This window comes from Ovis canadensis, chromosome 22 (genome assembly GCF_042477335.2).
Source record: "Ovis canadensis isolate MfBH-ARS-UI-01 breed Bighorn chromosome 22, ARS-UI_OviCan_v2, whole genome shotgun sequence".
In the NCBI taxonomy this organism is placed as follows: domain Eukaryota; kingdom Metazoa; phylum Chordata; class Mammalia; order Artiodactyla; family Bovidae; genus Ovis; species Ovis canadensis.
Genome location: NC_091266.1, coordinates 43198806 through 43211163, shown reverse-complemented (window position 1 = coordinate 43211163; position 12358 = coordinate 43198806). Strand labels below are relative to the sequence as shown.

General features: G+C 40.6%; 1 protein-coding gene and 1 long non-coding RNA gene across 5 annotated transcripts in view; one reads left to right on the top strand and one right to left on the bottom strand.

Annotated features, from left to right (window-relative positions):
- Positions 1-12358, top strand: part of SORCS1 (sortilin related VPS10 domain containing receptor 1) — a 578836-nt gene that overhangs the window by 2405 nt on the left and 564073 nt on the right. The window lies entirely within an intron of this gene.
- LOC138427592 (uncharacterized) overlaps positions 4023-12358 on the bottom strand; it is a 35840-nt gene continuing 27504 nt past the window's right edge. Inside the window, exon 3 of the long non-coding RNA XR_011252077.1 lies at positions 4023-4312. This is a non-coding gene — a long non-coding RNA (uncharacterized lncRNA). The remainder of the gene's footprint in view (positions 4313-12358) is intronic.

Sequence of the window (12358 nt, the reverse complement as noted above, 5' to 3'; positions counted from 1 at the left end):
TTATGACCAAAGCTATGGTGCCCAGGACTGGTTTAATCAAATAATTGAGACAAATTCTTTTCATTCAAGTTCTGGAGACCCTTGCCTTCATTCCTTACCTTAACTATCATATCTTTCATATCATAATCACTAAAATTAATCCCCCAGTTTGAACTTGAATCTTCTTAAACTGATGAAATAACTTTTGCTCTGTTTTAAGTGATTAACTCAAAGCCCTCAGCTTTAAGACGAGATTTTAAACACATCAGACATATTAGATCTTGTATCAAGAAGTAAAGGACCTTGGACTCAAAATATTTCTGGCTTTTAATGAAATTCAAGCTGTAAAATATCACTCACTCATTAGACCTCTACTTTAGTTCACCTCTTGAAAGATCTTGGAAAGAGCAAGAAAAGGAGAGTACATCTTTGGCAAATTTTAGACTCCATTTAAGAAATGCTGTCAAGCCCTGCTGGCCCTTTTTAAACGGTGCTTATAAACCCAGCCAGGCTTATGGGTCAGGGCTTGGATGGGTGACATGTAAAGAAATTGGAGATGATGTAGGAAATAATCAAAGTGCTAGAAGTTGGAGCATTGAAATCATGTAAATTAATGAGATATCTATCCTAAATCTTCATTCTACAAGGTCATACCTTCCATCCCTGCCCACTTACATGCAAATTGTGGCAGTTTTTTTTTCTCAGTGTATACATATAGGTAGCAGAGGAAGAGAAACAGTGTTTGATCAGGATCTGCCACAAAGCTATCCCAGATTCCTAGGAGAGAGAAAGTTTAAAATATTTTTGGAAGTAAGGAAGGTGGAAAGAAACTTTTCTGGGCAACTTTGTGATGTGAAAAGCAGGGTGGAGACCTGAGTTCTAATTCTGCCTTTTTTTGGTTTGATCCTGCTAAGCTGATTGCCTGAGTGTGGATTCCCTGATGTCTAAAACAGGAGGGGAGGATGCCTGTCAGATTCATTACTGAGAATTATGTGCCAGGATATACTTAAGAGGGCGTCGTGACTGTAGTGTAGTCTTTGTAATTCTCATCTCATGGCTCTGCACGTTCCCCCAGAGCAAGACATCCACTAACCTAACTGTAAGGACAGCAGTGAGTTGAGGGGGGTGGGGCTCTCATTTTCTTCTCCTTTAACTACCATCCCTTATGGATCCACCCCAACCCATTCAGGGCCAGAGGCAATACACATCCTCTGAACCTGTCTCACCTTTAGCTAAAAGTCTTTGCTAAGTAGGGCTTCTGATGACAATAACACCTGCATTAAAGGTGTAAATGTATGGTAATTATAGGCTGCCTGTCAAACCTGTGAAGAATTCTGGATCCTTCTCCCAACTCTTTCCCTTCTCCTTCCTGCCCCCTCCTCTGTTGGACTTGTGCAGTTGGGTAAAGATATGACTGTTTTGCTTCATCTGTGGGTGTGATGTGATTCCTCTGTGCTGCAGTCTAGCTTGATGAAAAGTGTTGATGAAGTTGGTAGAACACCTGGGGGGATCTTTTGGCATGAAAGGTGCTGGGTATGAATCATTTGTCATGAGCTTGGTGTCGTAAGCAAGAACATATTGTTCCTACCCTACTCATCCAAGGCATGCTGTGCCCTGATCTAAATTTACAGAGTAGTTCTTAGTTTGTTAAAATATATATTTATCTATACATATGTATGATGGGGAAGTGTTTATTCTTTATGTCCAAGGAATTTCAAAGTTCTATACTCATTAATCCTTATAATATCCCTGAGGCAGGTGTCAAGTGTTAATATCTCTTTTTCGTATTTTCATGCTGGAGTCAATTTGAATATTTCAGTTCAATCCTTGTCCTTTTCTCACTAAAAATAGTGTTACAAGGTTCGTTAATAGAGGCTTTTACTTGACATATTTTGCTATTATGATATTTTTAATACTGAATTTATCATAGTGAATGATGATCTGGTTGGTTTTTATGTACTTTTTTTGCCTTTTGTTGTTCTGGGACTTGACATTTACTATCCATCCTTAGTGAATAAACTGAGTCCCAACTTGAGTCAGGTTTTGGGGTAGATGCCTGACATTCATCATTTCATTTAATTTTCACAAAAATTTTATGAGTAGGTGTTATTATCTCCATTGCATTAATGAGGAAACTGAGGCTTCAGAAAGTTAAATGATTTGCCAAGATATAACAGTTCAGGGGCAAAACAGACACCGACCCCCAGGGTGATCTGACTTCAAAACCCCACAGAATGACTTGTCTTAGAGACGTTAAGGTGGGGTAGAAAAACCCAAACCCTTGAAGATCTGTATTTTAAAGACTCCTGTCTGGGACAGATTTCGCATGATGGTGGAGGAAGGCATAGTCTTAGCTGGAAACTCCATCTCTTTGTAGCAAAGCAAGGACTGTATAACATGTGCCTGTCACATTGCATTCTTTACCTTAAAGTAGTGATTTGGCTGTTCTCTTATCCGCCCACATCTTCATCTTTACTGAGACATGGGATCCGCACCTGGTGATTCATTGAGCACGAGGTAATGTGCCATCATTCAGCTTTCAGATCTGGTGTTCTTCAGGAATAGATTCCTTTTCTAAGTTAATTACAAATCTGATTTTATAGAGAGGTTGCCTGTGAATACTTCATTTGACTATGTACTTTGATGTAATTTTTTAAACTTTTTCTAGAGTGAAATAATAAAGGATTTTAGATTTCTCTAGCAAGCCACATAAGACCTTTTTCTCTCATCAGTGCTTTATTCTGTTAATGAGTGTTAATGTGGTGTGACATGGAAGGCAATGAGTTTGGAAGCAGAGTTGAGTTTGAATGTTAGCTGTCCAGTTACCCAGCATGCTGCTTTGAGCAAGATCCTTAAATTCTTTGAGCTTCTGTTTTCTCAACTATAATATGGGGAGGGCGCATCTTTTTTTTTTTTCTTCTTCTGAAGATTTGCTATCACTTATACAAAGAGGCAGTACATAGCAAGTGCTCAATAAATGGTATTTCTTATTTTGTGTAGCAGAAATACATCTCTCCTGGTAATTAAGACCCCTGGGTTATAGTCTTGGCTATATACAAAAGTTAGACATGTCCTGATAGTCTATCAAACTTTTGTAGCCTCAATTTTATCCTCTGTAAAATGACATGAATATACCATAACATCACTGAAATCCCTTACAGACTGTAATCCAGTTTAAACAGTTTGTCAACCTGTAGGTATTTTGCACCTTCTACATCCAAATAAAGTGCACTGGGAGTATTCAAGATTCAGAAATGACGCACTGACCTATACTTTTGACCTATGAATGAGTAAGCCTTTCATTTCACAAGATTCTTCCTTTCTGTGGTTTATATGCATATCTTTAATAGGAAATTAAGGCATTTGAGACCCAAGCAGGCATTCATTTCAATGTAGATTTGCAGCAAAATATAGTCTACTAGGTTTATTAAATCATATCTTCAGGTTAAGACCCTTGGTGAAAGTAAAAGTGTTAGTCACGCAGCTGTGTCCAACTCTTTGCAATCCATGCATTGTAGCATGCCAGGCTCCTCTGTCCATGGAATTCTCCAGGAAGAATACTGGAGTGGGTAGCCATTCCCTTCTCCAGGGGATCTTGCTGACCCAGGGATCAAATCTGGGTCTCCTGCATTGCAGGTGGATTCTTTACCATCTGAGCCACCAGTATCTTTGAACAAAAAAATTGCAACCTATTGTGAAATTGGAAAGTAAAGATCCCTTAAGATGTTTTAATGGGATTTTTTTTAGAGTAAATTAAAGATTTTAAAATTTAAAAAATAAAAAACTAAAAAAAAAGAATTTTATAATTGAGTAGTAGAATAAAATACATACATTTAGTCCATAAAAAAAAATAGAGTAAATTGACATTAGTGTTGACTTTGAAAATTATGTCCACATCCTTTTAAAGAAGGATCCCAGAAACTCCTAAGCTAGGGTAGAGAAGTTGATGCAGTTTTCTTATTTATTTCAGAGAATAGCAGTTGCTCATATTTAAGGTGGGCTTGTCATATGGCAACATTAAGGTAAGAAGCTTACACAAATTATACAAAGTATCATATTTACTTTTAATTGTATGAATATGCATTGAATCCTAATATTTGTCAGGCACTGATAGTAGGAACATATGTGGATTGATGCAAAAGGATGAGAAAAAATGATACCTGCCCTCAAAGAGCTTTCAGTCTGCTACCCAAAGAATGCCCTGAAGAAGCAGCAGAAGGTAAGTGTCCTCTGGGGTGTCAGATGCTATAGGAATTCATAGACAGGTTAGGCAGGCATCTTTTGTCTCTGGTGATCTCCAAACTTTATTGCAAAGTAGGTGCTTCAGCCGAACCTTAAAACACAGAGAAAATTTTGATTAAAAGACGGATATTATTACAAGGAATATTTTGAGCTGAACGGATGGCATGAGTAAATTTGAGAGTGGAGATGTAAACATTCCTATTTATATCAAGGAAATTAACCTACGTTAAATGTAAACTATATTTATGATTTTAATCTTAGAAATAGTTTCAAAAATATGCTTTAAGCATATACACACTCATCTTCTAGTGAGTTTGGCTGTATTCCAAGCCCAAATAGAAAATATTAATAAAAACCTGTATGGTCACTTGAGGGCATAACTGCCCTTATTTGCACATTAAATATCAGCTGGATTCATCATTGTTTCGTTTTTACTCTGACATTTTTCACACGCAGTTTTCGCCAACAGACTTTTGTTTGTTTGTTTTAAGTTCTTGATTAGAAATATCACTGGCTGGGATGCCAGGAAGATAAATTAATTTGGCTTCCTGACAGCTTCTGTTGACTAAATGTATGTGAAATATTTGTCCCGTCTTTGTGTATGTCTCAATTACTGTTGTATACCTCTGGCTGGAAAAGTTGGTGAATGCCCCTGTGTGTCCTAGAGGGGAAACTAGCCAAACAGTATCCCTGAAGTGGCCAAAGGGATGGCAGAGAATTGGTGTGGTCAGTGTGAGGTGGAACCAGGCTCCATGAAAGGGCAGTGGTTACTCCCGAGGAGGAGTGCTCATTCCGCTCCTACGGAATGGATGGAACAGTCACATGGTTGGCGAGAAACAAAGCTGGACTCTTACTGTGCACGGTTTACAAGGAAAAAGAGAGCCTATTCTAAAATGTAGGTGGGGGGGGGGGGGGGGAAAGGCGTCAATGCTCTGCAGGAACTCCTACATGAAATTTTGCATGTGTATGAAAGATATTGTGTCTATTTCTATAGCACTCCTGAATGTTGTTATACCACTTTAGACTGGTGATAGCCCTTTTCCTTTGCAAAATGCCTCAGTTTTCAAAGATGGGAACATTCCTTCGATGACTTCACTTTTCATTCTTGCAACAGTCCTAGGAGATAGAAAAGACAAATATCATCCACATTTCTCAAAGAGGGAAAGCAGGGTGTTGGTATTAAGCGGGTCTGTTAGTGGAAGGGGAAGGTCAAAAATGTTTTGTCGCATAGCACTACTGATTCTCAGCTTGGAACGCCACTGGCTTTCCACAGCCAGGAGTTAGGACGCAGCTGCATCCTGGCTTCACAGCTTGCCTCAAGCCCACGCACCTGTGTCTGCAGTGGTTGCCATCCCGGGGTGAAGTATGAATTGGCCGTGGAGCTCCTGAGTTCTAGGCTCAGCTATTTGAGTTATTTGGCCTGAGCTTCAGAGCAAGTGGCCTGGTCAAAAGTCATGCTCTTGGCATTGTTTAAGTCTTTTAAAAGGGACCCTAGAGGAAGATGATGGGACTTTTTTGCAAGTAAGGTCTCCAGCAATAACCTCCAGCAATAACCGTCTACCATGTGTGTTCCAGTGCTAATGATCTTCAGAGATGAGGTTACTTATTGCTGGGCTTATTGCAGCAGGCACTTGCAGAGAAAAGGGGGAGAGCCATCTCTTCCCCCTCTTTAATTGCCTTATGCCTATGAAATCTAGTTGAAAATAATACTACGTATGGTCTTGGTCAAAGGAATCTAGAGCTTCAACTTTGGGGAGCAGCGGTAGTCAAACTGAAGGGATGCCTTGTTGACTCCAATGGATTTAATTTGCTCAAGGATTATAATAGAGTTACCAGCTATTGCCTTTTCTACTTCTTCGAACTTTTGGGTGTGGGGATGAGGTTGAGGTGGGAGAAGGGAGCAGAGGAGAGTTTGCCACATTCTAGGGAGACTCATGCAGCCAGATAAGCTATATTGATTATAACAGAAATCGCTCTTAACAATAATAACATAAATAACCACCAATTTAGTGACCAGATTCCCTGGAAGTACATTCTGGAGCATCACCATGTTATTTCACTTCATCCTCACACCAGTCTTACACACTAGATATCATTATCCTTGTCTAAAGCTGAGGAAGTCAAGGCTTAATGATTTGGCCTGAGTTCACCCAGCTTGAAGTTGGTGGCAGTGAAAGAATTTTATTTTTGCCCTTTCTGGCTCCAGAACCTTTTCTGTTTGATCATGCTGTCCCTTCATCAGCGTTTACCTCTGAGTTTCTTTTAGAGATAATGCCATAAGTCAGTGCAGAGAACTGTGGGAGAACTCTTGGCAAGAGTGCCCCTCTTTGGGGTACTTCCTTTGATGTCACCCCACTCTGAGGTCGCTGACCTGATATACTTTACTTGGAAATAAGCTGCTCCATGTTGGAGCTTGATCAAAGCCCTCCCCTCCACTCATCCTGTCCTCAGGAGCGGCTTGTCTGGGGTTATTAATATGTGTTATCTGGGAGGATGTGTGGATATGCTGACTGGTTTCTCCCTGATGGCTGATGACCCACGAGTGACAGTGTGGACAACTTGAACAGTCTTTAAGGGAGGTGCTTATAAGAAACAGATTTTCAGTCAACCAACTAATCATGTTGTGCCCTGAAGCCAGTGAATTGATGCCTGCAGTGGTCTTCCCCTATTCAGAATTGCAAGAGGCTACTGAGGCACGAAACTGCAGGCTGTGGATCCTGCTCCAGAGCCTGTAGAGGGAGGTGAAAAGCAAAAGGTCTTGCCCTACCTCTACACATTTCAAAATGCACTCTTGATTAGAATCATTAAAGGGGAGAAAAAGCTATTTTAGGCACGGTTGTCACTTTGCTTAGAAACCTATCTGCAGCCTTGTTTACCCTGCCTTGCATTTTGCTGAACTGACAGAGGATTTCTTAACTGAGTGGCCGTGGGATCCCTCCTTCGGCACCTAGGGCAGCGTTTTTCAATTCATCTTTTTGGGACCTGCTCTTGAATCTGCTGGTGGGGGCTGGGAATCTATGTTTTTCAACATAGATTTCTCAATGCCCTTAGGAACACTGAAGTTTGAAAATAATTTTCCTAAAATTTGTGTGTGAGTTTTGGGGTCTATGAACCCCTCCCGTTGTCTGCACAGTCTTAGGTCAGTATGCTTCACTTCTCTGCAAGGAGAGCTGAAGCCCAACACTTGAATCACCTGCTCAATGAAAATTAGTCCCCAGTGGTGAGAGCCTGGTGGAAGGCTCTGTAAGAGAAAGGGAGACAGAAAATGGCACAGCACAGGTGCCCCGGGCAGAGAAAGGTGGTGCCTTTATGCAGATGGTGATGTTTCTATCACTGAGTATATCCTATGCAGTTATCTTTCCTGGATGTCCCTATGTCCTTGGGCAAAACAAGTGTCTAAAAGAGTATATTGTTGTACATATAACATTTAATGATTGGTTTGAATTCCTGTTCCTAGATACCTGAACTCTGGTGGTTAGCTTTGTAACTTTGGGTCTTATTTGCCACATGAGTTTAAAAGAAGTAATACTGGTGTACTTTCTCTATGGTTAAAAGAGAAAACAGATAGAAAAATGCTAAAAGTGGCATCTGCCGTATATTAAGAAATCAATAAAGGTTACCTGTTATTATTGTTGTTATCGCCATTATTTTGTTAGTATTAGTACTATTACTAACCATGCTTGAGTAGGACTTACTAAGAGATGTTTGTAATATGTTGCTCATTGCTTCTGTCTCTCCGTTTATGGTTTTGTTTTGTTTTGTTTTGTTTTTTTCATTCCGGTTCCATTTTCTTATAATGATGCCAGGACTCTCATCTGCTCTTTTTGTCATGCCTTTCATCATCTATAACTATTTGCACACGATAGTCATTGTAGGGTTCTGGACCAAGATTCCAGTGTGTGAGTGGCAGGTTGGTAGTTTATACGCCGATAACCGTTTCTCTGACACCAGCTGCATGTCCAGTGCTTTAATTCTGACACTGTTTACCCAGAGGTCACATCAGATTTCAGGTTAAGGACTCAGTCCCACAAGACCATGCCCCACACTCCCCACTTCCAAGGTCAGCCCCAAGTGCAGGTAACCACCTGCACTTCTGACTGACAGGTTATAGATGGGAGGCTTCAACAGCTTCCTCTTTATGTTTTATTTAATTTGTTCGAGTGGCTCACAGAACTCAGAGAAGCTTTTCACTTACTAGCTCACCAGTTTATCATAAATGAATATAACTCAGGGACAGTAGATGGAAGAGATGCCCAGGACAAGGCATGGGGGAAGGGTGTGGGGCCTTCCTGTGCTGAGTGCACCACCCTTCTTGATCTCCAACTATTCCCCAACCCAGAGGCTCTTGGAACCCTGTCTTGAGTTTTTATGGAAGTTCCATTATACAGGAGCAATTAAATCATTGGCCACTGGGCATTGATTCAAACTTCTGCCCCCTTCCCCTCCCCAGAGGTCATGGGGGTTGGACTGAAAGTCTCAACCCTCTAATCACATGGTTACTATTTTGGCAATTAGCCTACACCCTTCCTTGTGGTCCAAAGTCACCTCATTGACATCTCATCACAGGAAAATCCAGGAGTTTTAGAAGTTCTGTGTCAGAAATGGGACTGAGCAAAATAATATAGTTTCATCATGAATCATGACATCACAACTAGCTTACTAAATATTTACTGTTTTGTTTGATATTTCCCTGGGAAAAACTGGCTTTCACCTAGAAGAGACAACTCATGACCATATGAGTGTTGTAGAATATTCAGCCATTAAAAGATTGCTTATGTGTCTCATATATATATATATATATGGAAACCTTCCACAAAATATAAGAAAGGGGAAATAAAAGAATATGTAAAAATAAAATTTAAAAATAGTACAGATGTAAGTGCTTCACAGGGGACTCAGTAGTAAAGCATCCTCCTGCCATTGCAGGAAATGCAGGTTCAACCCTTGGTTCGGGAAGATCCCCTGGAGGAGGAAATGGCAACCCACTCCAGCATTCTTGCCTGAGAAATCCCATGGGCAGAGGAGACTGGTGGGCTACAGTCCACGGGGTTGCAAAAGAGTCGGACACAACTTAGTGACTAAACAACAACAACAGATGTAAGCCCCACAAAGTATTTCTTGTTTTTTAAATAACTATTGTTCCCTTATATATCCCAAGACCCTAGAAATATACTTAGAAGTGGCTCAATACTTTGCAAAATATTATATAAAATTTCACTTGTGTAATAGAAATAGAGAGAAGGTATGGTTCAAAATGCTTGCCTACGATTATGAATGCTAGCATTGTAGCTGATTTTGTTTGTCCATGGTTTTGGTTTTATTGTTTTCCCATAAACGTGCATTGCTTGGTTATTTCTAAAGGCTATTTGAGAAATGAGAAAAAGAAAAAGAAACAAAACAGAGGAGAACAAGCAAGTTTATGAACTTGGCCTCATCAGGATTGCATTCCAGGCAAACTGAACTAGACAAAGAGCCCATGTCCAAGTTGCCTGATTTGCTTCCAGTCACTATTGTTGGAAAGGAGCTGGTGCCCGGGTTTTTTGTTGTTGTTGTTGTTCAAAGATGCAGGATCACTCCACACCTCTCTTCTAGTTGTGCAGCAGCAGGGGCTTCAGGACCGTTTGCATATCGTCCTCTTTGTAGATTCCAGACAGAGAGATCTGGAGGTAACTTCACCTACCTGACTATACCTCCGGGAAATTCGAGTAGCTTCTTGTCTCCAGTAAAGAAGCATGCCTTTTAATTTGCATCTCAGTCTCTTTCTTGATCTTGGGCTCCATCTCTCTATCATATATGTTTATATTAGCACATGCATCATAGTTGTGGGCATCTCTGTGCATTCACAGCCCTGGTGTCTTTAAGTTTCCACTCTTAAAAGTGAATTACTAGATGCTGCTGTATGGCCACAGTGAGAATGTTTGCTGATTGTGAGAGATGAATGGACAGAGATCTCCAGAATGAGGAAAAAGAACAAAGAAACCAAGAGGAAGAGATTGAGAGACAATGGAAACAGTGAGATGGAAAAAGAGAAGGAATAAGGGAGAGGACGAGACAGTACGACACCATGATAGAGGCAGAGAAAGACAGAGAGCAAGACATAGACAGGGAAAGTGGGCTGAAAAAGAGGATTATAAACAGAAGATGAGGTGCAAGGAGCAAGTGACGCTGTGGATTGAGAAAGGAAAACAGAGAGACAAAGACAGACTTGTAACCAAGGCGTAGAGACAGAATAAGTCAGAGTTAGAGTTCAAAACAAGAGAAGAAAAATGTCAGCGAGTAGAGAGAAAAGTGAAAGTTTCTCAGCTGCATCCGACTCTTTATGACGCTGTGGATGGTAGCCCATCAGGCTCCTCTCTTCATGGAATTCTCCAAGCAAGAAGACTGGAGTAGGTTGCCATGCCCTTCTCCAGTGGATCTTCCTGACCCAGGGATCAAATCCTGGTCTCCTGCATTGCAGGCAGTTTCTTTACCATCTGAGGCACCAGGGAAGCCCTGAGTAGAGGGAACTTGTTATCAATTCATAATGTAGAACTAATTTCTACCTCTTCTGGCTGTATATTTCCTGCTACAGTGACAACATGTCCCTGGCCTTCGCTCTGGAGGTTTTCACACCCAGCCAGGTCACACCTAGCAGCGGCCCATCTTGCATGGGGGACAGCTTTTAGAGGCAAATATGCTGGTGAGTGGGGTGTGCAGTGGAAGAGGTGCATGTAGTGTTTATGTATTTTGAAAAACCTCTTAGATCCCATTGGGGAATAGGACTGATGGTCTGGATGTTAGAAAGGCAGCTTCTAACATTTTTTCTTCTATACTAGTCCATGCTATTTTGAGTTTTTAACATGGGCATGCATTTCTTTAATAATAAAAATCCTAAGACATGTTTTAAGTGGTTGACATGTCAGCATACTACTGAGTGCTGGGAATACAAGATAAATAAGGCCTGATCTTTACCCTTGAGGGTGCATATTCTTGTGGAAATAGACAGACACATAAGCAGATAAATAGCAATTTAGTGTGGTAAGTGCATAATAGCTATAATAGAGTTTAGTGCAAAGTGCTATGGGAGCAAAGATGAGTTGGGGACAATTAATTTTTTTCTGAGGATGGGAGGCAAGGCTTGAGGAAATGACATTCGAGCCAGGTCTTTATGCAAGATTAAGAGTTTGCAGAATAGGGCTGGGCAAGAGGTAAGGCCACGCCTACCCATTTTAAACTCTCCAGATCTTGAATCAACAAGCTGTGGTTAGAATGGTACTTTCCTTCTTTATCATCTAAGTGCCCAAGGTATTTGGAATCAAATTCACAGTATATTTTGGTATCAGGTTAGACACCCCAGTTTGAAATGTCCTCCTAAGTACTTAGTCTCAAACAGGCCGAAGGAATCTGATTTTTCCAAAGGGTGAAGTTATTCACCTGAATCCTTTCACTGCATGAGTGCTCGCCTATGCACACACGAAGATGCACAATTTTAAATGATTTCTGTCTTCTCTAGTCACAGTAGAATTTGATTAAATAAACACTCAAGGGATTTTTCCTTGGTCATTCTGTATGTTTTAAGTTCAAAGTGAGTGTTTATGTCATTTTCTTGATCTGGCTTCTCTAGTCAATATGTGGAACTCATTCAGAATGAGTTGGATGGTCACCACTTAGGATTGCAGTGTGATTATTCAAGGCAGCAGGAGAAAGCAGTGGACTATTTCACATCAGGGTCATCCAGACTTAAGTGGTTATGCCTTGCAAAGAGGACACACACAAAGTAAAGACATAGGAAATTTCCAAAGAATAGATTTGGCTTTTCACTGATTGTTCCCTTTACCTCCTTCTTGTCACAAAGAAGAAATAAGATAAAAAAGAACATAAGAGGGTAGCTGGTGAGGAAAGGCATGGCTAGAGTTGAGGGAGCATGTGTCCTTAGAACCAGATCACCACTTCATTAGTTCTGGAAAGACACTTCCCCGGACTTTGAGTTCTGCCCATTCCGTGGATATAACTTTCAAACAGACTATGGCTTGAGATGATGTTACAATGTCCAGATCTGCCTCTGAGGTTTCATGATTTAGGAATTTTTTACTAACATTTTGTGCTACTATAGTAGATTAAATGACTCAGGAATTTTATCATTTTGACAGAGAAGTGA